Source organism: Acinonyx jubatus, chromosome B4 (assembly GCF_027475565.1).
Source record: "Acinonyx jubatus isolate Ajub_Pintada_27869175 chromosome B4, VMU_Ajub_asm_v1.0, whole genome shotgun sequence".
Classification (NCBI taxonomy): Eukaryota; Metazoa; Chordata; class Mammalia; order Carnivora; family Felidae; genus Acinonyx; species Acinonyx jubatus.
The window spans coordinates 112,654,412-112,679,928 of NC_069387.1; the positions used below are offsets into that span (position 1 = coordinate 112,654,412).

Here is a 25,517-nt window from a genome sequence, read left to right on the forward strand (position 1 = left end):
AATATATCTTAATAACACTAAAAATTTAGGGAGAATACAGTATCAAAATAAATGACTTTTATTAATATATTTAGCTTTAACAAAGATTTTGTACATTATATTTATTTTTCTCATCTCTCTATGGAGCAGTGAACATGCTATTTGTTTACTGTTTGAGAACAAATGGACAGTCATATTTTCTAGAACTCTTACATTTCTATTTTTTACTCATTAATAGTTAAAAGTTTTTAATTTTTAGGAAAAAATAATCATAAAATTATTGACAGTAGCTTTTGTGAATTATGTGAACAAAAGATAATAGGATCCTAAGGTCAGCTTACTGGCTTTACAAGATGCAAATAACAGAGGAAAAGGAAACATTCTTTTAGATGGCTCTGAAAGAAAATAAAAGTGAAGCTTTTGGCCAAGAAACTTGACATCCCTACTTTTATTCTGATAGAGAAGTGCCTATAAAGCTGTTGAAGTGGAAATAAAATTCCTGAGTCCCTAAGGGCCACATCATTTATGGGGGAGCCAGGATTGGAATTAATTCCCAGCAAGACCCAAAAAGGAACACAAAAACCATGTGAACTGCACTAATGGCAAAGAAATTGATCAATGTGCAATTGTCTCCATCTTAAAAACCATTTGTTTGGGATGAATAATGAATGCTATTGCATTATTTGTTGACCAGTTTTCTAAGTCATTTGTTAATTGTCAGGCACACATTGAACAAATATCTAATTATAATCACTAGCATTTGATGAGAATTCACCAGGTGCCTTGCACTGTGTGTTGCATTCCCTCATTTCATCGTGACAGCCATTCTCTAAGGGAGTATTGCTCTAACTTCCTTTTTGAAGGTGACAAACTGACATAGAGAAGCTAAATCAAAGCCTTGCTCTAAAGTTACACAGATGGAACCAGAACACAAACCTAGTCTAGCTGACACCAGAGGTCTCACTCTTAACCAGGGTGTCACATTACCATTCCAGACCTATTTTATCTTTTTGATTTGATTTTATTTTAATCTGGTATTTTATCATTTTTAAATGTTAAGGAGAAAATACGGTGTTTCTACCTAACAAGAAAAGAAAACACAGACTATCATCATTAGTAAGTATCCTGGATTAGACCTGAACTAAAAGGAATCTTCCATCCCAGGCTAGGTTCCCTACTTACTCTGTTGACCTTAGTAGATTCCAGCTTTAGCTTTCTAATCTCTTTTTTTGAAATGAGTGATATCTAAAGTTCTGTCAGCCAAGGAATTTTTAGGGGTAAAGATTCAATTGATTTCTTCTTTCCTTAAATTGAAAATTGGCTCTTGGGGTGCCTGGGTGGCTCAGTCGGTTGAGTGTCCGACTTCAGCTCAGGTCATGATCTCACAGTCTGTAAGTTTGAGCTCCGCATCGGGCTCTGTGCTGACAGCTCAGAGCCTGGAGCCTGCTTCGGATTCTGTGTCTCCCTCTCTCTCTGCCCCTTCCCCGCTCATGCTCTGTCTCTGTCAAAAATAAATAAACATTAAAAAAGATTTTCAATTGAAAATTGGCTCTAGTTAACAATTTAGGTGGGGCATATGGTGGGAAAGGAAGACAACACTAAGAATCTTAAGAATTATTTTGGAAGATTACTTAGTATTTAGTATTTTTAAAAGCTTCCTTTTTTTTTTTTTTTAAGTTTATTTATTTATTTTGAGGGAGTCTGACAGCCCAAAAGCGGGAGAGGGACAGAGAGAGTCCCAAGCAGATTCCATGCTGTCGGCACAGAGCCTGACTTGGGGCTTAAATCACGAACCATGAGATCATGACCTGAGCTGAAATCAAGAGTTGAACGCTTAACTGATTAAGCCACCCAGGTGCCCCTAGTATTTAGTATTACTTAGAAGATCATTTCTTTTATTAGTTATACATCTAGGAAGGTCTTAACAATTACAGGCACACATAAAGAAGAAATTTGTCTATGAACTATGGTACTGAAAACTCTCAAGGACTATGAAGGCTCTGAGATTGTATCTTACTTGTAAATTAACCAGTAAGCCTACCACAGTTTTATGCATGCTGGTAAAAGACATGAGACTCCTGAGTCAGACACAAAGTATATTATTACTCATATCAATGCCAGTAGCCAGAGTATCAGCACTCTCTTACACTGGTTCCCAGAGTCTCAATCCCCACAAGGTGACATGAAAGGGCCCAGATAACATCTGCACATGCACTGGTTTTCATTACAGGAGAGGAACGCTGAATCTTTTATAATAGGCAGCAAATAAGCCTGTTCCTTTTCTCCAGAAGGAGACAGGACCTCTATTTTCCAAGACCATTCACTATACAAACATCCTTGAAAGGATAGTCTAGAACGAATACAGTCAGTGCATCTGCTCACAAGATAGGCAGAAATTTGAGAGGCCCGTGGAAAATGTCTCCCAACACTGACCATTCTGCTTGTTAGAAGAATACATGTTTGAAGACTGTATCTTACTTAGAGCCATAGATTTTTATAAATGTTATAGTGGCGACAAATTATTCACCAGGATCTTGGATTATTCCTTTTCAAAAAAATCAGTTGTGCCACTATGCCTGTCATATTTTCTACATATCCTAATGAGTCAATACAGATTTTTTAAGTTTATTTATTGCTTCTGAGAGAGAGAGGGACCACATGTGCATGGGGGAGGGGCAGAGAGAGAATCCCAAGCAGACTCCACGCTGTCAGCACAGAGTCTGACATGGGGTTCAATCCCACAAACCCCAAGAGCATAACCTGAGCCAAGACCAAGAGTTGGACACCTAACCGACTGAGCCATCCAGGTGCCCCCAATACAGATTTTAATAATAAAATTTTCACACAATATAAAATGTGGTGTGGAAACTCACCCAGAGCATCCCAAAGTCAACATGCTGTAAATACACAACATGAGCATTTGCACTAAGACTGCTGATTATAATATTCTAGAGCAAAATCATTTCAGTAAACAGCTATGAGGTGTTTTTTAAAGTCTGAATCTTAAAGCCTCGATTGGATGATACCGAATCCCTATTTACTCATTACCTCTTGTGAGAGATAAATTGAAAGGAGGAGAGTTCTCTCTTAGGGACAGTTTTCTTATAAGAATACAAAATTTTGAGCTACTTTCCTTCTGATCCATCAATACTGTCCTCACTCCTAAAATTACACTAGTTCCTTCTTCCCAATGGCTCACAGGATTCTGAGTCTCACAGAACCACCTTTTAATAATTAAAAGCTAATACAATGAGATTCAGAGATCTGTGTTCAGAAAATGCCTTGTTAAGTATGCACTGTTAAGTATTTAACAGTAATGCACTGTTAAGTATTTAACAGTGATGCTGAGTAGCAGCAAGTTACAAAAATTAAACTTAAAAGCAAACCATTCTGTTCCTCATATCCATGAGTTTATAGTTACAGTTTATCCATGCAAGCCATTTTCATTGCCTTTCCCCTATTTCCTTGAATGTTACTCTATTTATGTCTTACAGTTTCCCCATTTACTCCCACAAGCCAGTTCCATGCACCATTCATAAAACGAAACAGTAGCAAAGATCTGCTGCTTCAAAATGAGGACATATATCCTTTTCCCCAAATTTATTTCACCCAAGTATAAACACCCACTGACAAAAAGATGTGGAAAATATGGTGTGATTGAGAACTGCATCTCATATATTGGGTTTTTTTTAAATAATATTTGTGTAGCAGAGTGTTATATATTTGTGTTTCTGTGGCTTTGGAAACACAACACTAGCAAATGTAAAATATAATTTTGTCTCCTAATTTCAATAAATCTTGCTTTGGCAAATGTCTAGAAATAAACTCAAAATGTGATTGAGAGCCAATTTTTGTTGTTTTTTAAAAAATGTAACATTCAACGAAATCAGAGGTTGGTTTCAAAAGAAATGTCACTCTCCTTCTTTGAATGGCATAACACACACACACACACACACACACACACACACACACACACACACACAAATACACACGCCCTGAAGAATACTTAACAAGAGCTAAGCTCTAAAATTAAAGAATCTAGGGGCGCCTGGGTGGCTCAGTCGGTTGAGCGTCCGACTTCGGCTCAGGTCATGATCTCACGGTCCGTGAGTTCGAGCTCCGCATTGGGCTCTGTGCTGACGGCTCAGAGCCTGGAGCCTGCTTCTGATTCTGTGTCTCCCTCTCTCTCTGACCCTCCCCCACTCATGCTCTGTCTCTCTCTGTCTCAAAAATAAATAAACGTTAAAAAAAAAATTGAAAAAAAAATTAAAGAATCTATAGAAAATACAATGATGCACCTGAAAATTATTTTCATTCTCTCCTTTGTGTGAAATTCAATCACATAGAAAGCAAACAAATGGAGCAAACAATGAAAATGGCACATGGGATTTTTTTCAATTACTATAAACTGCACTCTCTAACACAAAAAGACCACTTACGCAGCAATTGCATCTAATGATGTACATTGTTCTCCTGTCAGGCTATTTCTGATTTAAAAATGCTATTTCTTGGGACCTCATAACACTAAATCCAGTATGAACTCCTTTATAATAAGAAACTAACTCTTCCCAGAAATGCAAACTTAATATTGCTTTTATCATGATGTGTCAAAAAAAAAAAAAGCCCACAAAAAAAGAAACCTTGAAACTTTGACAATACGAAGAAAGACACAATATGGTATTTATATCTTTCTAGAAATATTTCATTGAGTCTACTGTGACCATTCTAAGGCAGCAAAAATGACAAGTATGAAATTTCATTGCTTTAACTTAGTTCTAACGTATTGCTTTAGAATTAAAAAAAAAAACAAGCTACTCTAATATATAAATGCAGCCCTTATAAAAATACCAAAACATACATTTAACAGATTAATCTTCTAGAAAACTAAAATACACAAAATTCTTTTTTGTACTCCCTTCAAAAGCAATCTCTTATATTTATAAGATGACTCAAGAACAATTAAAATTTTCCTCCAAAAAACAAACAAAAAAACTAATTTAACACATCTCCTCATAACACATATCCAGGAGAATGATACCAAGAGGCTGTCTTAATTAAAAAATATTTTTATTGATATTAATATATAATTATCTCTCTAGAACCACATTATGTGAAAGAATATATGTTTATTAATGTTAATTAGTATACATTTCTCTCTATATATAACTACACCATGGGAAAGGACTGCAACCTCAAATTGAACTGGAGGATATTATATGAGGAATCTCATGCACATGCCCTCAGAAGAACAGAACTTAAGAACTGAGACACTGATTTCCCACAAACAGCTGATTTACAGAAGATGGGGCTTATCTCCTCATCAGTGAACATCCAACAAGAATCTCTCCTCATCCTCCAGCCAATGAACTTACCGCCTGGACTCTGGTTAGACTTTCCCATCTTTGCATTCCTTGTTCACAAGTCCACCCCAAACCCTTATAGCTCGCTATAGCATGAATTTCCCAAATTGCAATTCCTCCACTATTCCCAAATAAACTCAATTTCTGGTCCTTTGAGCTTGCCTCAGTTTACCTCTTTCTTTAGGCTGACATATGTGTCACATATATGTCACTTTCCAAACCTATGTCATTTGGGCTTGAATTGATAAGACATACAAGATGTAAATGACTTACTGCAGATGCCCTCCTCCTCCCAGATAGATTCAATTGCTTTAATGGGGAACAATCCCTTGAGCCAGAAGAAATTTAAACATCCATAACAGCTGTGGTGACATTTCAAGCTCTTCTGCCACATTCAAAACAGACTCTACCACCCACCTGCTCTCATGCCTCAAAACGGTGATACCTATTGGTGAAAGCCTTGGAGTTCTACTCACATACACCTGAGACGATGGGACAACCAGGTGACAGATCTCACCACCTGCCAGTCCTCTTTCTGGAGACGATGTAGTATGGTGGAAAGAGCCCTGGGCTTTGGAGTCAGACAAACCTGGAATCCAAACTATTTGCTCCCCATATTGAGCCTTGGGCTAGTGGCTTTATAACTCTGAGTTTTAGGTGTCCTCAACCAGCCTTCTGGGTTGTAGTGAAGATTAGATAACATATGTAGAGCTTCAGGAAGAATGCATGACAGTGATAGGTAGGCATGAGGGAGCCCTCCTGGTGGGGGAAGTAGGACAGGTTCCAAAATTTTGAAGGAGTTAAAGTATTTGTGAGATGTCTGAAAACTTGGTCTTGGGCAAATCCTGAACATCACTATCAAGGATGGGAATTGTTTTGTTCATGCATTCCTTTATCCACTGCATACACATTTATTGAGCTTCTTATCTAGGCTAGTAAGGGAGACAGACTCATGCATTACTCATTATTAAGGCACAGGTGCTATGACATAGGTTAGCTGAAGGAAGGGTTGGAAATGGCAGTAAGGTCCTCAAAACAAAAGGGGACCTTCCAGGTCAAGTCACATATAGTCAGAGAGGATTTAGTAGAAGAACATTGCAGGGGAGTTTCAGGGCCACCGACGGTTCATACCTGTCTCTCTAGGAGTCTGTAGTGGGGAGCAATTGCACACTTTCTAGTGACCAGCAGGGTGGCTTCTCCGTCGCCACTGTGGCAGGGACTCACAAGGGGAGAGGTTATGAGTACGTTCAGGCCACAAGGAGTTCCAGGCTTCCTTCCAGATCACTGGACCTTCACAAAGTGAATGGACTTCACTACCACCAATTTGAGAGAGCGGTTTAGTTACAAAGGAGAACCTGTGAGGCATAGAGAAGGTTTTCAGCTATTATATCCTTCCAGATGGGATGAGGGGATCAGATGCATTGTATACTTGATAATACAAATAACCAATCAAAAGTTTCAAATACAGAGTGGATTGATGAATAATGAAGTGACAGCTGCTTCTGCTTCTCTGATTCTATACATTCCTGATTGTGTTGATGATGACAATGATGATGATTATAAAAATAATAACAGCAGCTACCATATTCTGGATGTTTCTTATGTACCAGGCAATGATTTGAGATAGACAATTGTTACGCCCATTTACAAATGAGCAAACTGAGAAACTGAGAGATTAAGTTAATTAGCTAAAGGCTACACAAATAGGAAGTGATGGAGCTGGATTTCAGACCCAAAACTGCCTACAACTCCAGAATCTGCATTCTACCCTACTGCCTACATGCTTGTTGAATCTCTAAATGACTCTTTGGACATTCTCAAAATAAGAACTTATCAAAATGCTATTTATCGATCTCTATTATCATAAAAAATCTTACTTACATTTACTATAACAATGATACATTTATCTATCTTAAGAGTTTTAGGTCCCAAAGAGACCTGTGGGGTAAATTTAACCAATCCTCTCAATTCTACAAATAAGGAACTGAGCTATCCGAGGTTCAATTGAGCTACACTAAAACACCAACGGTTCTCTTAAAAATTTTAAAAAGGAACCTCTTTGCCTATACCTATTGATGATGCTGATAATCAAAGTTTGAAATAAAATTATGATATTCTAAAAAGATGGTATCGACCTACCCGGGATTTGGCACAAAAGGTTGGAATGTTTTCAAGCCTCACTTACTAACTTTGTTTCTGGATAACTTGGAAAAGAATCAAATGGCTTCCTAAACACTGGCTATTTCGCTCTCCCTTAATAATTCTTAAAATATCTAAGGTATGTCCTGGTTTAAAGGTATCCTTAGTGGATTAATTTTATTTAAAAAACTAGTCATTCAAAACTGAAATTTAATTTTTTTCAAGCAGAAGTAAAACCTTTCTAAAAGTAACTGAAAACAAAAACACTGCCCGAAAAGCAAAAATTAGGCAAAATCAATTATAGAATAAGGCTAATATCAATCATTGGCTAAAAGTAAGACAGAAAATTTGGCTTCTGGTTGTGTTCATTGGTTTACTTTTATCCTCCATCTTCAATAAGATTATTTTTTTCCATAATCAGCTAATGATCATTTGGATAAGTTTATTTATTTATTTTGAGAGAGAGAGAGAGAGAGAGAAAGGGAGAGAGAGAATCCCAAGCAGGCTCCACACTGTGAGTGTGGAACCCAACATGGTGCTTGAACCCATTAATTGTAAGATCATGACCTGAACCAAAATCAAGATTTGGACACTTTAACCAACTGAGCCACCCAGGAGCCCCTGGAAAATTATTTTTTTTAAAAAAGACCAATTATTTCTACTGTAAAATGACAAATGGAAATGAAATCTTACTCAGAAGAAAAAGTCTTCAATCTCATTAAGAATAGTAAAAGAAATACAGATTCACATGAAATATCAGGTTTATATTATGAAACTGAATAAGATCAAAGATTTTCCCCCCAATTCTCAATGCTGGTGGGGGTTTGAGAAAACAAGTTTACATGATGTTTTGACAATACTAAGAAATAAACTAAGGCAGTCTTTTGGGAGATCATTTGACAATATCTCTTTAAATATGCATTGTTTTTAAAGACGCGTTTATTTGACACAGCAACTTCACTTCCAGGAATGTAACCTCACATTGCCTCACATGCAAAGGCTTGCCTATAATGACATTGATATGAGGGATGTTTATAATAACAAGGAAGGAAGGAAGGAAGGAAGGAAGGAAGGAAGGAAGGAAGGAAGGAAGGAAGGAAGGAAGGAAGGAAAGGGAAGGAGGGAGGGAGGGAGGGAGGGAGAGGGGAAAAGAGGAAATTAAAGAAATCAAAATGTCCACTGATAGGAACTGGTTAAATAAATACGATGCACTGCATTCATAAAAAGCAGTATTATTTTTCCATTAAAAGTGATGCTGTGGATAAATACTACTGAGGTGGAAATCATTCACATGTGTTACTAGATTAAAAAAAAAACAGTACAAAACTGTTTGCAATTGTATGTTTCCATTTATATGAGGTTTGAGAACAGGCAAAACCATCTGTAGCAACAGACATCAGAACAGAGGTTGCCTGGGAGGGTGGAGAGCAGGTGAAGAGAGTAGAGACTGATTTGAAAAGAGGTAAGGGAAATTTCTAGAGTGATGGAAATGTTCTGATCTTGGAATATGGCTTGAGGGAGAGGTCAGGGACAGAGTGGGTATACATTTGCCAAAATTCATCAAAATGTACACTTAACATCTATACATTCCATTCTACGTAAAGTATATATTAATTTATAAGGGACAAAACCCCTAAATGTACAACATAATTTATCATTAATAAAAATAATGTTTTGTACATGTACCTGCAGGAAAGGATTTGGGGTTTTTTAATTTATTAATTTAATTTTTTGAGAGAGAGAGTGCATATACACATGCACATGAGTGGGGAGGGGCAGAGGGAAAGAGAGAATCCAAGCTGGGCATGGAGCCTGATGGAGGGCTCAATCTCATGACTGTAAAATCACGACCTGAGCCGAAATTAAGAGTTGCATGCTTAACCAACTAAGCCACCCAGGCACCCCTTTGGGTGGTGAAATTGCAGAATTTTCTTTTCACTTTCTTTTTTTTAAAAACTTGTCAATGAGCATAATAACAGTTAAAATAAATACACAAATGTATCCAACTGTGTTTCAATGAACCTCTCTTACCTTTAATCTGGATATTCCCTCCCCCTTTCCCAAGGTAGCATGTGAATTACCCAAAGCATCATGGAGCCACACCAGGGTTCAGAGTGGTCTACATTCCCATGGAGAGATACCACTGCAGTCTCACCCTTTGTGAAGGTCCTTTGCAGGACTTCCTGGCCATACTCACTGGTCATTTGCCTCATTCTGCAGACAACTTCAAATGCCAAAATTACACAAGAATTTAGTCATTTGGAGGCATGAGTTGGGTAGATTTTATTTCTAGAACCCAGATTCCTCTCAGGTCCAGAGGAGAAAGCTTTAAATTACTGAGGACAACGAAAACACTTTGTTCCTTTGCATGTGTCCTGCCAAGCTTCTAAGAATGGTTTTGCCATTAGTTCCAGCCCATAAGCAGCCCAGCCTGAGCCCCACCCCTGCAGGAGGCCTATTACAGATAAGTCAGTGTTCATGGGACAGAAAGCCTTCTGTGCCAGGTGTGCTCCCCGGAAAGGCTGGGCGTCTGCCACCTCTTAATGGTAGTAGCTCATGTTCACATGCAGCCCACAAATGCTCTGCTGGGTGGTTAACCATGCAGGCACAATTACCTACTAACAATAACAGTACAAACAACCACGGGGCAGTTCCCTGATGGGTGGAAGAGAGAGGAAATAGTCACAAGAAGGTGAAACATAATTACATTCCTCTTCCTTAAAACCTCTGCAGGATGGATACAACCTGAAAATTTAGGTAAATGGGAACAAAGGAGAACAGAAATCAGGCTTTTCCTTGGGATACAGCCAAAGAAGGTGGAAAACAAAGGTGCTAAGAATAGCTCAACAACCCAACAACCAACCTGGTTCTAGACCATGGGGAAAGCCAAGTACCCACAGCATCTCTAGCCTGCTGAACAGTTTGCCAAAAATGCCCCACAGGACCATCAGACATACCTGGTCTCAAACTGAACGTCCTTTCATTGCTCCCACCTGTTACTTCGGTTGCAAAGCTCCCATCTCAGTGAATCACACTCCAATCTGCCCCTTTACCAGAGCCAGAACTTAGAAGCCATTTAAACCTGCTCCGTCTTCATCTGCCACATACAATTAATTATCAGGTCCTGTAGATTTTACCCTTCTAAATATCTTTCTGATCAGCCTTTCCCTCCAGTTCATGCCAACTGTCACAAAACCTATTCTCCAATTTACTGCCTGAATGACCTTCCTAAATTGCAAATCTGATCATGTCATTGATTTATTCCAGTCCTTCTATGACTCTCCATTGCCTACCCAGATGTTTCTTGAGACAGTGTCAAGTGCCTTCACTACTAAGTATTTAAATACATGAAATCATGGGGTTTAATACAGCAAAGTAGGAGGCAGTATGGACCTGGAAAAGACCTGTCCCACTTAAAGGCACTCATTTTTATTTTTGAGAGAGAGAAAGGGAGCAAGGGAGGGTCAGAGAGGGAGAATCTTTTTTTTTTTTAAGTTTATTTATTTGTTTGTTTATTTTGAGAGAGAATCCAAACACAAGCAACAGTGGGGTAGAGAGAGAATCCCAAGCAGGTTTCACACCCTACAGTGAGCCCAAAGCAGGGCTCAATCTCACCACAGTGGTATCACAGCCTGAGCCAAAATCAAAAGTCCAATGCTTAACTGACTGAGCCACCCAGGCACGGGGAAAGGGAAGAGGGGAGAGAAGGAGGGGGGGAGAAAAAAGGGAGAGAGAGAGAGACAGAGGGAGAGACGGAGGGGGGGGGCGCGGGAGAGAGAGAGAGAAAGAGAGAGAGAGAGAGAGAGAGACAGAATCTTAACAAGTTTCCCACCCAAAGCGAAACCAACGTGGAGCTCAATCTCACAACCACAAGATCATACCCTGAGCCAAAATCAAGAGTCAGATGCTTAACCAACTGAGCCACCCAGGTGCCCCAACCTGAAATGGTTTTAAAACAGCTGTGCCAACCTAGTAAAACTCTTACTGAGATCACTTTGATACTCTCGGTCCTTACAGTAGACTCCAAACTCCCCAGCCTGTGATATGGCTGATGCCTGCTTCTTTGGCTTCATCTACAACTATTCTCAGCAAGTAGCTTTCCTTTTCCTGAAGATTCTCTTTCACACAGCAGTGCCTTTAAACTTGACCTTCCCTTAGCCTGGGCCCCTCTTCTTTCTCTGCTTTGACTGAAAACTCTCATTTCATGACCTCTGCTGCCAGCCTTCCTGGAGCCCTGGGGAGAGTTGTACCCTGGACATACATCTCTTATAGTTCTTCTTTCTCAGCTTGTAAATATTTATTTTTTTCCCTGCGCTAGTTAGTACTTAGGGGACTTGTCCTATAATTGCACAAATTATATGTTACAAAAGGAACAGCAAGATTTCCTCCCCAACATTTTAAAAAGGACTGAGAAAATATTGTTTGCATCACAGAATACATTTTTATGCTATTGGTTTTGTTTGTTTGTTTGAGAGGATAGTGAGAGAGACAGAGAGCGAGCGAGCACGTGAGTAGGGGAGGGGCAGAGAGAGAGAGCGAATCTTAAGCAGTCTCCACTCTCAGTGAGGAGCCCGACATAAGACTTGATCTGGCAACCGTGAAATCATGAACTGAGCTAAAATCAAGAGTCAGACCTTTAACTGACTGAGCCACCCAGGTGCCCCTCACAGAATACATTTTTTAAAAAACTTTTGGGGCGCCTGGGTGGCTCAGTCAGTTAAGCGTCTGACTTCAGCTCAAGTCACGATCTCATGGTTCATGAGTTCGAGCCCTGCGTAGGGCTCTGTGCTGACAGCTCAGAGCTTGGAGCCTGCTCAGATTCTGTGTCTCCCTCTCTCTCTGCCCCTCCCCTGCTCACACTCTGTCTCTCTCTCAAAAATAAACATTAAAATTTTTTTTTAATATTTTTGCGTGTCCTTGGAGAGCTAATGGAGATTTTTACAGGACCTCCAAATATGTACCATGCTCTGTCTTTATGCAGTCTCTGCCTGCTAAACCTTTATTGAATATGATATTACAACACTCTTATGCCAGAAAAGCTGCTTTAGGTCTTAATCAATTTCACAAAATGTTAATGGGGTAATAATGATCATTACCATGAATTTTTAGTGTTAAAAAGAGAGAAAGGGAAAAAGACACTGCTACATGCTCCAGTGCCTTTTAAAAAGTCACTCTAAGAAATAAAAGGGAACTCAACTGCACTCCCACAATTGGGTCACAAGCTCCATTGGCTGAAGTAGTTGAGTGCTCAGTTACATGAAATAGTTCTGTTTCTCAGAACTTGTCCAAAGGGATCTCCCCTGCCTGCAGAGATAGAAGTAAGGAAAAAAGAATCTTTCCTATACCTTTAAGTTTGACCTGCCCCATTTTCCCCTCCGTTCCTGTCCCTTGATTTAAGCCATTGGGGAGGTATGGAAATAAAATGGGAAGCTGGCAAGGGACGAGAGTTTGAAGGATGAAGGGGAGGGCAGTGGTGGGGACTTACGAGGTATGTATGTCTGTTGTGGCCAAGGTTACATGAAGTCAACCGCAAAGCTCCAGTAATCTCACCACTTCCTACTTTACACAGTAACAGGCTGAGCTCAGGCTGGACTTAAAACTGAGTGGTCTGTAGTGAACTCACCTGTTATACACCAGTTTCTCCCAGAATATTATATGTATTTTTATCATTATTGTTGAGATTTTAAGTGTGTTTATTCTTATTAACCAATGTGAAAGCAATTTACTTAGTACTGGGCTGAAAAAAAAAACACAAACAGACTCCATTCTAATATAAAAATGAACATGCTCATGATAGAAAATTGGAAAAATACAGCTAAATGTAAAGAAAAAAAATTCACCTATATTCAAAGATCTTTATATAATTGGGACTCTATTAGATTTACTTTTAACACTTAAACTAACTTTGTAACAAGCTCTTGCCTTGTTTTTAGAAGCTACTTAAGCATTGTTTTTTATAGCTACACAGTACTCTTGGAAGTGGATATATTGTAGTTTATATAACCGTGTCTCTACTACTAGGCAATAAGCTTGTATCAAATTTATTTTGGATTAATAATATGGATTTAAACCTTTCAATAGCTGTCAATACCAGCAATGAATAAATGAGAACTCTCCAAACAAGGTGGAGGCAGCAGGAGGGGAACAGATCAGGAAGCATTTTAGTCACTGGTTTCCTTTAGTCAAAAAAACCAAACCAAAACAAAACAAAACAAAACAAAAAAAACAAAAACAGGCACAATATCACTGAATTATAAACAAAAGCAGGAAATAACTCTGAAATTTCCTCAAGAATAAAGTATTTCATAAGCTTCTGTTGACTTGAAGGTGGGACCAGTCCTAGGAAGGCTTTGGGGGAAGAGAGGAGTGTTGGATAAGGAGCACAAATACACGAAAGATGGTATAAAGACATGAAGTTGGGAAAAAGAACACTAGTTCTTAACAGGACACTGTTAACTCTTAGCAGACTTTTCCACCCATTATGGCTTTTAATGGGGACTAGACTCTGAGAAGCTTGCCACAAGTCCTTAAATCTTGGAAGAACACTGGGGCACCTAAGTGGCTCAGTGGGTTAAGTTTCTGACTCTTGATGTCAGCTCAGGTTATGATCTCATGGTTCATGGGATCAAGCCTTACATTAGGCTCCAAGCTGACAGCACGGAGCCTGCTTGAGATTCTCTCTCTCCCCTTCTCTCTTCCTCTCCCCCCACCAAAATAAATAAATAAACTTAAAAAGAAAAAAATTTTTAAATCTTGGACACTTTCTTTAACACAAATTTTAACAGCCATTTGTTAACAGTGATCCCCTACCTACCCTACGTGTCTTTTCACCATATCATTCACCTTTTCCATGCCCCCCAGACTTTACCAGAAACAGATTCAACAAGGCGCTGGAATCACCACTGTGGAATGCTTTTAAAGTGAAATAGAATTTAAAGTCTTCCTAAAACCTAATTTCCCCAGACCTTTGTGTCAATCTAGGGAAAATGAAATGCTATGTATCAATATATTTTTATTTAATTTTCACTTAAATCAATTTTTTCTTAAAAAGTTATCTTAAAATTTTGAATTCACTCTACATGCTTTGCCCAAAATGTTTCCAATTATTTATTGTCACACTCTGTCTTCACAAAACCCTGAGAGATGGACAGGGCAGGTATTATTACCTATATTTCAGAAATAAGAAAACAGATGAAAACAGTAAAGATGCTGCCACCAGAACCCAGATGTGTTGTCTTTTGGCCCAGGGTGTCTTTTCCTACAGAATATACTGTCACAGTGGCTTTGGCAGATAGCATTGTTGGAGAGTCTGTGGAGACATGATTTGTGTTTCTGTGATCAGATATCTCAAAGCAGTTTTGTTCTTGTTTCAAACCTGACATAAAAACCCTGAGTTTTTCCTGAGGCATATATAGATGTATTCTGTTTTAAAATATCTCCAAGCTTCTTCAAATCTGGATTTTAAAAAATTTTTACCTAATTAAGCCACCTAGAGGTAGGAACCAAAGATAATTTTAGCATTCATTTTTCCAAATAGTTAACAGGGATAAAGATAAATCTTTACATAAGTAACATACTTGAAAGACTATGTTGAGGGGCACCTGGGTGGCTTAGTCAGTTGAGCGTCTGACTCTTGATTTCAGCTCAGGTCATGGCCTCGCGGTTTGTAAGATTGAGCCCTGCATCGGGCTCTGCGATGACAGCCTGCTCTCTCCCTCTGCCCCTCTCCCCATGGTGCTCTCCTTCTCTCTCTAAAACAACAACAACAAAAACTATTTTGAGATTTAAAATGACAAAACTAGGAAATGCAAATGTGTCTCTTAAAAGCAGAAAAATCTACACTATATGTGGTTTAAATTAAATAAGTGAATATTTATCTTAATGTTACCAAGTTCTGTTAAATAAGGGAGAACCGTTCTTTTCTTCCTTTCTCTTTCCTTTTATTCTCTTTTCTTTCTTTCTCGTTCTTTTTTTTTTTAAATAACCAGTTTTATAAAGGCTCAGCCTAAAAAATTCATCAATAGGAAATGCATCTATATGCATGTGTAAGGCTGCTTGCCTTTTAAAATAATGACTTTTTGGGGGCGCCTGAGTGGCTCAGTCAGTTGAGCGTCTGACTTCAGTTCAGGTCATGATCTCATGGTCTGTGAGTTCGAGCCCCGCGTCGGGCTCTGTGCTGACAGCTCAGAGCCTGGAGCCTGTTTCAGATTCTGTGTCTCCCCCTCTCTCTGCCCCTCCCCCACTCATGCTCTGTCTCTCTCTGTCTCAAAAAGAAATAAAAACATTTAAAAAATAAAAATAAAATAAATAATGACTTTTTTATAAAGCTGGAATGTTAAAAGAGTCTTGAAGAACACACAACTGAAATAGAACATATTTTCTATATATCATACTTTAATGTATCATTGATTTTCTTTTTAAAAATGAAAGGAAAAGTGATATTGCAAGCTTCTTTCATTAGGGACGAGGATGTCTGTGTGTGTGTATGGATGTATACACATGTGCATGTCTGTTGTTGAAGAGCAGTTTCCAAGACACCTCAACTCTCCTCTGAATGTGGTTACATTTAGCACTTGACCACATTGAATTTAACTCTTTACTCGAGACTGGACTTGTATTGTTCATGTTTCCTGAAAAACCTGTAATATCTTAAGGTTAAGAAGCCTGTCTTCTATTTCTTTTGTATCCTCCACAGTGCCTGCCACAATGTTTGTATTAGGTTTAAAGATGGGGCATCTGGGGGTGCCTGGGTGGCTCAGTCAGTTAAGCATCCAACTTTAGCTCAGATCATGATCTCACGGTCTGTGAGTTTGAGCTCCGTGTCGGGCTCTGGGCTGACAGCTCAGAGCCTGGAGCCTGCTTTGGATTCTGTGTCTCCCTCTCCCTCTGTCCTTCCCCTGCTCATGCTCTGTCTCTCTCTGTCTCAAAAATAAAAACATTAAAAAAATTGTTTTTTAAAAGATGGGGCGTCTGGCTGGATAGGTTGGTGGAGCTCACAACTCTTGATATCAGGGTTGTGAGTTCAAGCCCCACATTGGGTATGGAGATTGCTTAAATATCAAATCTTTTTTAGGGCACATGGATGCCTCAGTCGGTTGAGTGTTCGACTCTTGATTTCGGTTCAGATCATCATCTCATGGTTAATGGGATCAAGCTCCACATCAGTCTCTGCACTGATGGCATGGAGCCTGCTTGGGATTCTCTCTCTCCCTCTTTCTCTGCCCCTCCTCCGACTTGCTCTCTCTCTCTCAAAATAAATAAACTTAAAAAAATCATTTTTTTTTTAAGGAAAGAAATGCACCCAATGTTCCATGAGAACCAGTCCTATTAACCATCCAATCTTTGAAATAAATTGTTTTCATTCTCTAACTATAAAACTAAATGTTAATATTATTTTATGGAACATCTTGACACCATAATAATCTACATTTATATGATATGGTTGCAAATATTATTATTATTGTGAAAAATACTATTTTTGTGCTTGCTCTCTGGATATTTTAAGGTCTCAGACATAATTTTATAAATGTAGTAAACAGGAGTAAGTAAGTAATAGCATAGACACCACCATCCCTGAATCTCTAGTAGATTGCATTTAAGGGTATGGAGAGACCCCCTAGGAGGGAGAGTTGCAGACATCATAGAGTCATCTGGGAACTCAGACACTTTAACTCATACCAGAATATAGCACTGCTACAGAGAAACCTCTTGTCTTAGCCAAGTCTAAAATCAATTCCTTTTGAAGCAACAGGTATTTACTAAAACTACTTTTGTTGTATTCTTTCTTTCCCTCTTTCCTAGTTCCAGGCAGTTTCCACCCCTACATCTGGATTCTGATTTACAACCTTATGACCAGCTCATGACTGGTAATAATCTTATTCTTGAGCCCTGCACCTGGATTATTGACCAGGCCACCTGATTCCAACTTTGCCTCTAACTTCCTAACAGCAGATCCAGATGCTGATTGCCCTTGTCTGGGATTTACAGGTGGGTCCATTTCATGTAGCAGTTCTTAATATTTTTGAGGGGTTCCTTGAGAATGTATGAAAACGATGAACTCATCCACTCCAAAAAAAAATGTACATTTATACACACACAAAGATTTGCATACAATTTCAAGAAGTTCATGATCCTACAGAAGCCACTTTCAAGGGGCTTCTGTTGGTAGTAACCTGCAGTGTAAAAAAATAATAATAATAACCTATAAAACAATGCAATCTGTATAATAAAGGATCAACTTTTATGCCCACCAATGAATAACTTCCTTTCAACTTTTAGTTAGAAGGGAGGAGATAAATACAGCTATCCAGAATGAAATTAATAAACTTATGTGGTTCTTTCTAACCCTGATAAACTAAGTTTCTAAACAGCCACAAAAATTCAAAGCCCTCCTCTGTTTCAGTCACCATAAACAGATGGAATTAATTCTGGGTGGAGTTTGAGAAAAGCTAGCACTTGTCTTTATCACTTCCAAGATTTTTCTTCTAAAAAATCACCAAAGTAATATATGTACATTGAAGAAACGTTGGAGAGTGAGGAAGAGCATCAATAAGAGTTTTAAATCACCCACAATCCTAGCACTAAAGATACCTAATTGTCAATATTTTAATGTACAAATTTCCAGTCTTTTTTATTCATATTTGTTAGACTGCCAGGACACCTTTCCTTCAAGTTCTCCTTCCAGTTCAAGTTCTCCTTTTATAGAAGGACCTGTTGTGTGTTCAAAGATTTAGTTCAATCTTTAGGGATGTGAGACACTTCTAGACTACCTAAGACTTGCCCTAGGCCTATACGTGTCTGCACTCTGACTACAGATTCACCCACCAGTCTCTTCATTTATACACAGTGTGGACTCTAGCTGAAGGCAAGGATCTATCAGAGATTGATATCGTGTCTTATGATTATGATTATTAGGTCTGCCATCAATGTCTGTCATTGTGATGATAATTAGTTTTGAAATTCTATTGACTGAGTTGAACATCTGGCTCCACTGCCACCTTCTAGTCTTGTGAACTGGGCAAGTTATATAACTCATCTGTGCCTCAATATTCTCATCTGTAAAATGGGCACATTGGTGGAGAATAAATGAGTTCATACCTATAAAGTATGATGACACAGGGTGTCACCTAGGAAGCACTCAGGAGATACTGTCATTTCTATTCTTTCTATATTGTTGTTATCATTATCATGAGGTTTTCTGGTTTGTTAGTTCTGCTCTGTCACTGTTGGTCCAGTCATCTAGTCTACTCTACCCTAGCAAACTCTCCCTAGACCTCAATGATTTTGCCTCAGAGTTTTTCAAGCACATTCCTTTATTCAGTTGATACTTTTTGAGAATGACTATGTGCAGGCCCTACAATTGGCCTTGGATACACCAGAGACCTGTCCTTGGAGTCTCTTGGGGGCAACAGATAAGTAACATAACATAACATAACATAACATAACATAACATAACAACATAACAAAAATAACATAACATAAAACAAAACAAAGTAGATGGGGGGGTGGGGGAGAGGGGAAAGTAGGGAGGAGGGCACCTGTTGGGATGAGCACTGGATGTTGTATGGAAACCAACTGACAATAAATTGTATTTTTAAAAATTAAAGTAAAATAAAACAAAACAAAGTAAAATAAAATTAAATTAAATAAGTATTTTAATTCCAAGTGATGAGTGTGACCACGGAAGAAGTACAGGGGACCTAAATAAGGATGGCAACCAGACTTTGCAGGAGAAGGGAGGTAATGCCTAATCCCTCTCTAAATTGAGTCCTGAAGCAGGAGTTAACCAAAGAGGTGACAGCCAGAGAGAGAGGTTATGGTTGGAAAATAAGAGATTGGACTATGAGCTCTAAGATCACTTCCAGTTCAAAACTGTAGGACTCTGCTGTCTACCCCGTGTGGAAACTCACTTGACCCTTCCTGCTACTTGCCTAAGCCCCTGCCAAATGTGATTTTAGCTTCAGGCAGCAAAAGGGATATTTGGGGAAAGCATGAGCTGCCATTAATGCTCACTAAAGCAGCCATGCTTTTTTTCTTTTATATGTGCAACTGATATATTCTCAGCATTATGCTAAATGCTACAAAAACTGTGCTTCTAAAAAGTCCCCTCTTCCAACCGAACCACCAGCCCTAAGTCCCACCTAAAAAGAAATTCCACAGTGATGTCTCTGGTACTTTGTGGTCCTTGCAACATTTCACCCACAGAGTCCCCCTTAGAATCTCTTGTAGGGCTGGTTTAATGGTGATGAATTCCTTCAGTTTTTGTTTGTTTGGGAAAACCTCTATCTCTCCTTCTATTCTGAATGATAGACTTGCTGCTTGGCTGCATATTTTTTCTGTTCATCACATTGAAGATTTCCTGCCATTCTTTTCTGGCCTGCCAATTTTCAGTAGATAGGTCTGCTACTAGCCTTATATGTCTACCTTTGTATGTTAGGGCCTGTTTATCCCTAGCTGCTCTCAGAATTCTCTCTTTATCCTTGTATTTTGCCAGTTCCACTGTGATATGTAGTGCAGAAGATCGATACGAGTCACGTCTGAATGGAGTTCCCTGTGCCTCTTGGATTTCAATGCCTGTTTCCTTCCCAAGATCAGGGAAGTTCAAAGGCATCAAATTAGCAAAGATGAGGTCAAGCTTTCACTTTTTGCAGATGACATGATATTATACATGGAAAACCCGACAGACTCCACCAAAAGTCTGCTAGAACTGATACACAAATTCAGCAAAGTCACAGGATAAAAAATTAAAGTACAGAAACCAGTTGCATTCTTATACACTAATAATGAAGCAACAGAAAGACAAATAGAGAAACTGATCCCATTCACAATTGCACCAAGAAGCATAAAATACCTAGGAATAAACCTAACCAAAGACGTAAAAGATCTATATGCTGAAAACTATAGAAAGCTTATGAAGGAAATTGAAGAAGATACAAAGAAATGGAAAAACATTCCGTGCTCATGGATTGGAAGAATAAATACTGTTAAAATGTCAATACTACCCAAAGCTATCTACACATTCAATGCAGTCACAATAAAAATTGCACCAGCATTCTTCTTGAAGCTAGAACAAGCAATCCAGAAATTTGTATGGAACCACAGAAGACGCCGAATAGCCAAAGTGATATTGAAGAAGACACCAAAGTGGGAGGCATCACAATCCCAGACTTTAGCCTCTACTACAAAGCTGTAATCATCAAGACAGCACGGTATTGGCACAAAAACAGACACACAGACCAATGGAATAGAATAGAGACTCCAGAATTGGACCCACAAAAGTACGGCCAAATAATCTTTGACAAAAAGCAGGAAAGAATACCCAATGGAAAAAAGACAGTCTCTTTAACAAATGGTGCTGGGAGAACTGGACAGCAACATGCAGAAGAATGAAACTAGACCACTTTCTTACACCATTCACAAAAATAAACTCAAAATGGATGAAGGACCTGAATGTGAGACAGGAAACCATCAAAACCCTAGAGGAGAAAGCAGGAAAAAACCTTTCTGACCTCAGCCACAGCAATTTCTTATTTGACACATCCCCAAAGGCAAGGGAATTAAAAGTAAAAATGAACTACTGGGACCTCAGATAAAAAGCTTCTGCACTGCAAAGGAAACAATCAACAAAACTAAAAGGCAACCTACAGAATGGGAAAAGATATTTGCAAATGACATATCAGACAAAGGGCTAGTATCCAAAATCTATAAAGAACTCACCAAACTCCACACCCGAAAAACAAATAATCCAGTGAAGAAATGGGCAGAAAATATGAATAGACACTTCTCTAAAGAAGACATCCAGATGGCCAACATGCACATGAAAAGATGCTCAACGTCCCTCCTCATCAGGGAAATACAAACCAAAACCACACTGAGATATCACCTGATGCCAGGTGGCTAAAAAGAACAAATCAGGAGACTATAGGTGCTGGAGAGGATGTGGAGAAACGGGAACCCTCTTGCACTGTTAGTGGGAATGCAAACTGGTGCAGCCACTCTGGAAAATAGGGTGGAGGTTCCTCAAAAAATTAAAAATACATCTACCCTATGACCCAGCAATAGCACTGCTAGGAATTTACCCAAGGGATACAGGAGTGCTGATGCACAGGGGCACTTGTATCCCAATGTTTATAGCAGCATTTTCAACAATAGCCAAATTATGGAAAGAGCCTAAATGTTCATCAACTGATGAATGGATAAAGAAATTGTGGTTTATGTGTACAATGGAATACTACTTGGCAATGAGAAAGAATGAAATATGGCCTTTTGTAGCAACGTGGATGGAACTGGAGAGTGTTATCCTAAGTGAAATAAGTCATACAAAGACAGATACCATATGTTTTCACTCTTATGTGGATCCTGAGAAACTTAACAGAAGACCATGGGGGAGGGGAAGGGGAAAAAAAAAAGTTAGAGAGGGAGGAAGGCAAACCATAAGAGACTCTTGAAAACTGAGAATAAACTGAGGGTTGATGGGGGGTGGGAGGGAAGGGAAAGTGGGTGATGGGCATTGAGGAGGGCACCTGTTGGGATGAGCACTGGGTGTTGTATGGAAACCAATCTGACAATAAACTTCATATTAAAAAACATTTTTTAAGCGAAAAAAAAGAAAAGAAATTCCACAGTCCTTTGTGTAGCTACCTGCTATAGACTGAATGTTTGTGTCACTCTAAAATTCATGTTAAAATCCTAACTCCCAACGTTGATAGTATTAAAAAATGTGCCTTTATCAGAAAGAATGAAATATGGCCCTTTGTAGCAATGTGGACAGAACTGGAGAGTGTTATGGTAAGTGAAATAAGCCATACAGAGAAAGACAGATACCATATGTTTTCACACTTATGTGGATCCTGAGAAACTTAACAGAAACCCATGGGGGAGGGGAAGGAAAAAAAAAAAAGAGGTTAGAGTGGGAGAGAGCCAAAGCATAAGAGACTCTTAAAAAATGAGAACAGGGGCACCTGGGTGGCTCAGTCGGTTAAGTGTCCAACTTCGGCTCAGGTAATGATCTCACGGCTGGTGAGTTCAAGCCCTGCGTCAGGCTCTGTGCTGACAGCTCAGAGCCTGGAGCCTGCTTCGGATTCTGTGTCTCCCTCTCTCTCTGACCCTCCCCTGTTCATGCTCTGTCTCAAAAATAAATAAACATTAAAAAAAAAATTTTTTTTTTAAAATGAGAACAAACTGAGGGCTGATGGGGGTGGGAGGGAGGGGAGGGTGGGTGATAGGTATTGAAGAGGGCATCTTTTGGGATGAGCACTGGGTGTTGTATGGAAACCAATTTGACAATAAATTTCATATATTTAAATAAATAAATAAATAAATAAATAAATAAATAAATAAATAAATAAATAAAATAAAAAGTGTGCCTTTAAGGGGCACCTGGGTGGCTCAGTCAGTTAAGCCTCTGACTTTGGTTTCAGCTCAGGTCATGATCTCACAGTTCTTGAGATTAAGCCTTGCACTGGGCTCTGTGCTGGCAATGTGGAGCCTTCTTGGGATTCTCTCTCTCCCTCTCTCTGCCTCTCCCCACTCATGCTGTCTCTCTCTCAAAATAAATAAATATAAATTTTTAAAAAACATTCAAAAAAAAGTGTGCCTTTAAGAGATGATTAAGTCACAAGGGTAGAGCCCGCATTAATGGGATTAGCGCCCTTAAGAGACTAAGGGGTGCTCCTCTGCCCTTTCCACCTTGTGAGGACACAAGGAACCAGGAAGCATCTATGAATGAAGAAGTGAGTTCTCACCAGACACTGAATCTGCCAGCACCTTGATCTTGGACTTTCCAGTCTCCAGAACTGTGAGAAATAAATGTCTGCAATTTACATGCCACCTGGTTTACAGTATTCTGTTATAGCCGCCCAAATAGACTAAGACAGCCACGTTTCATCATTGATCCTTGAGAGGCCCCAATTATTTATGTCCCTTTGTCCTCATACCTCACTCCAAACCCCCTCCTCACAAACAGCAGGTATACTTCTGGGTAAATGTATAGATCCTTTGTTCTTACCTACTACTACAAACTATGTCTTGTTTCATACAGATTTATTTTTAACTTATGTAAATGATAATATGCCTTATTCTCCTTCTTAGGTTTCTCAAAAGGATTCTGTCCTTAAGATCTACCCATGTTGCTTTTTTTTTTTTAAACCCGTGTTGCTTTATGTACTTCTAATTGGTCCTTATGTTACCTGAACCTTAGCAGTGAGTACCTACCCATTTGACTTCTGAACACAGAAGTCAAAATCCTCCTAAGCCACATCAACACACACAAAACAAAAGGCTGATGCAAGTCCTTAAGTCTTTCTCTAACTCCAAACAAGTGGCACTTTGAGTAATGCTTTACTGCTATTGCAAAGAAGGCAGGATTCTTGTAATATTTTAATGGGAAAGTTAAGTAATACTCCCTCTTTATTTGGACATGTGTTGCTTTTTCTCTTCTGTTTGGGAATCCTTCACTGAGGAAGGAGAAAGCCAACCTCATTAGCTAGAAAACAGAATCTACAGGAAATAACTAAACACATTTTAGTCACTGGGTGACAAAACTAAGATATGTGATTTGCATAAGTTAAAAATACATCTACATAAAACAATATATGATTTACAATAATATACAAGAGTAAAATATATATATATTTACTCTGAGGAATATGATCAATTCAATCCTCAGAAGCTGAAGTCCCCACACCAAAACAATAAACAAAAATCAAGGACAGATTTAAAAATCAGCATAAATAGCCAGAGAGAGAGAGACAGATTATCTGCATTTTCTATAGCGGAATATGATACATGATATAGTTACTATGCCAACAAGTCCATCTATGGATTGCCTCACAGCCTGTAACTCATTTGTAACACAAAGGTATCACTGGATCACCTGGGTTTCTGCACTCCTAGGACTTGTGATCTAGTTATAAGAATGAAATCTTGCTTCACAAGTCAGGGTGAACGCTGATAACCAAATCAGTCACCATTAAATTTTCACATAGAAATGACCATTATAAGTTTTTCAATTCATGGAATAATATTGGCTAAAATTTTTTTGCATAGTGAGTAATTTTTGTCATATCTTCTTATTTTATAAACACATTGCATATTTTACAAACTGCATTTTTAAAAAAATGTTTATTTATTTTTGAGAGAGATAGAACATGAGCGAGGGAGGGGCAGACAGAGAGGGAGACACAGAATCCAAAGCAGGCTCCAGGTTCTGAGCTGGCAGCACAGAGCCCAATGTGGGGTCAAACTCACAGATCGCGAGATCATGACCTGAGCCAAGTCAGACACTTAACTGACTGAGCCACCCAGGCGCCCTGCAAACTGCACTTTTGGTTATTGTAATCATTCTAGACTCTAATATTTGTATCGTGAATGTATACAACTTCTTTCTAACAACGTAGATTTATTTCCACACCCCATGAAATATAAAACATTTCTCTTCTCCTTTCTCTTTCCTTCCTCTCCTCCATTTTCCTAATGGCTTACAAATTCAACAACAATCAGCTCAGGGCCTATCTAGTTTCCTCCACACTCCCAACCCATCTTCCCTGCTCCAACAGCCCAGATTATTTTGAAGGCAATCTCAGAAAGCATATCATTTCAGTTCTGAATACCTGTAAGAGGTAAGGAGTTCCCTTTTTAAACATCATCATACCCCCCCATAACAATAGTTGCTTAATATCATAAAATGTTCATTGTCCACATTCCCTAGTTGTCCTAAAAATATCTTTTTTCTCGTTTATTTTTAGTTTGTTTTAATCTATGTCAAAACAAGGTCCATACGTTATAATTAACATGTCTCTTGTATCAAACATTCTTTTTTTAGCCTTTTCCTCAAACAAAAATGCAGTATTTTTATGTAGCAAAAATAAGCAATTCTGAATGAGGCAGAAGTTTAAAATGCTGTCCTGAAGAAGGTGGTGAAAATGTCAAGTCATTGCCTTTGCAGAGGAGATAAACACTTGGCATATACCTTTCCCTGAATGATAAAGAAGGAGAAAAAGGAGCTGTGCTTCCGGGAAACATTTTTATCAGCCCCCCAAA

At 38.8% G+C, this 25,517-nt stretch overlaps 1 protein-coding gene across 1 annotated transcript in view; it reads right to left on the minus strand.

The window, feature by feature from the left end:
- EEA1 (early endosome antigen 1) overlaps positions 1–25,517 on the minus strand; it is a 492,836-nt gene that overhangs the window by 463,557 nt on the left and 3,762 nt on the right. The window lies entirely within an intron of this gene.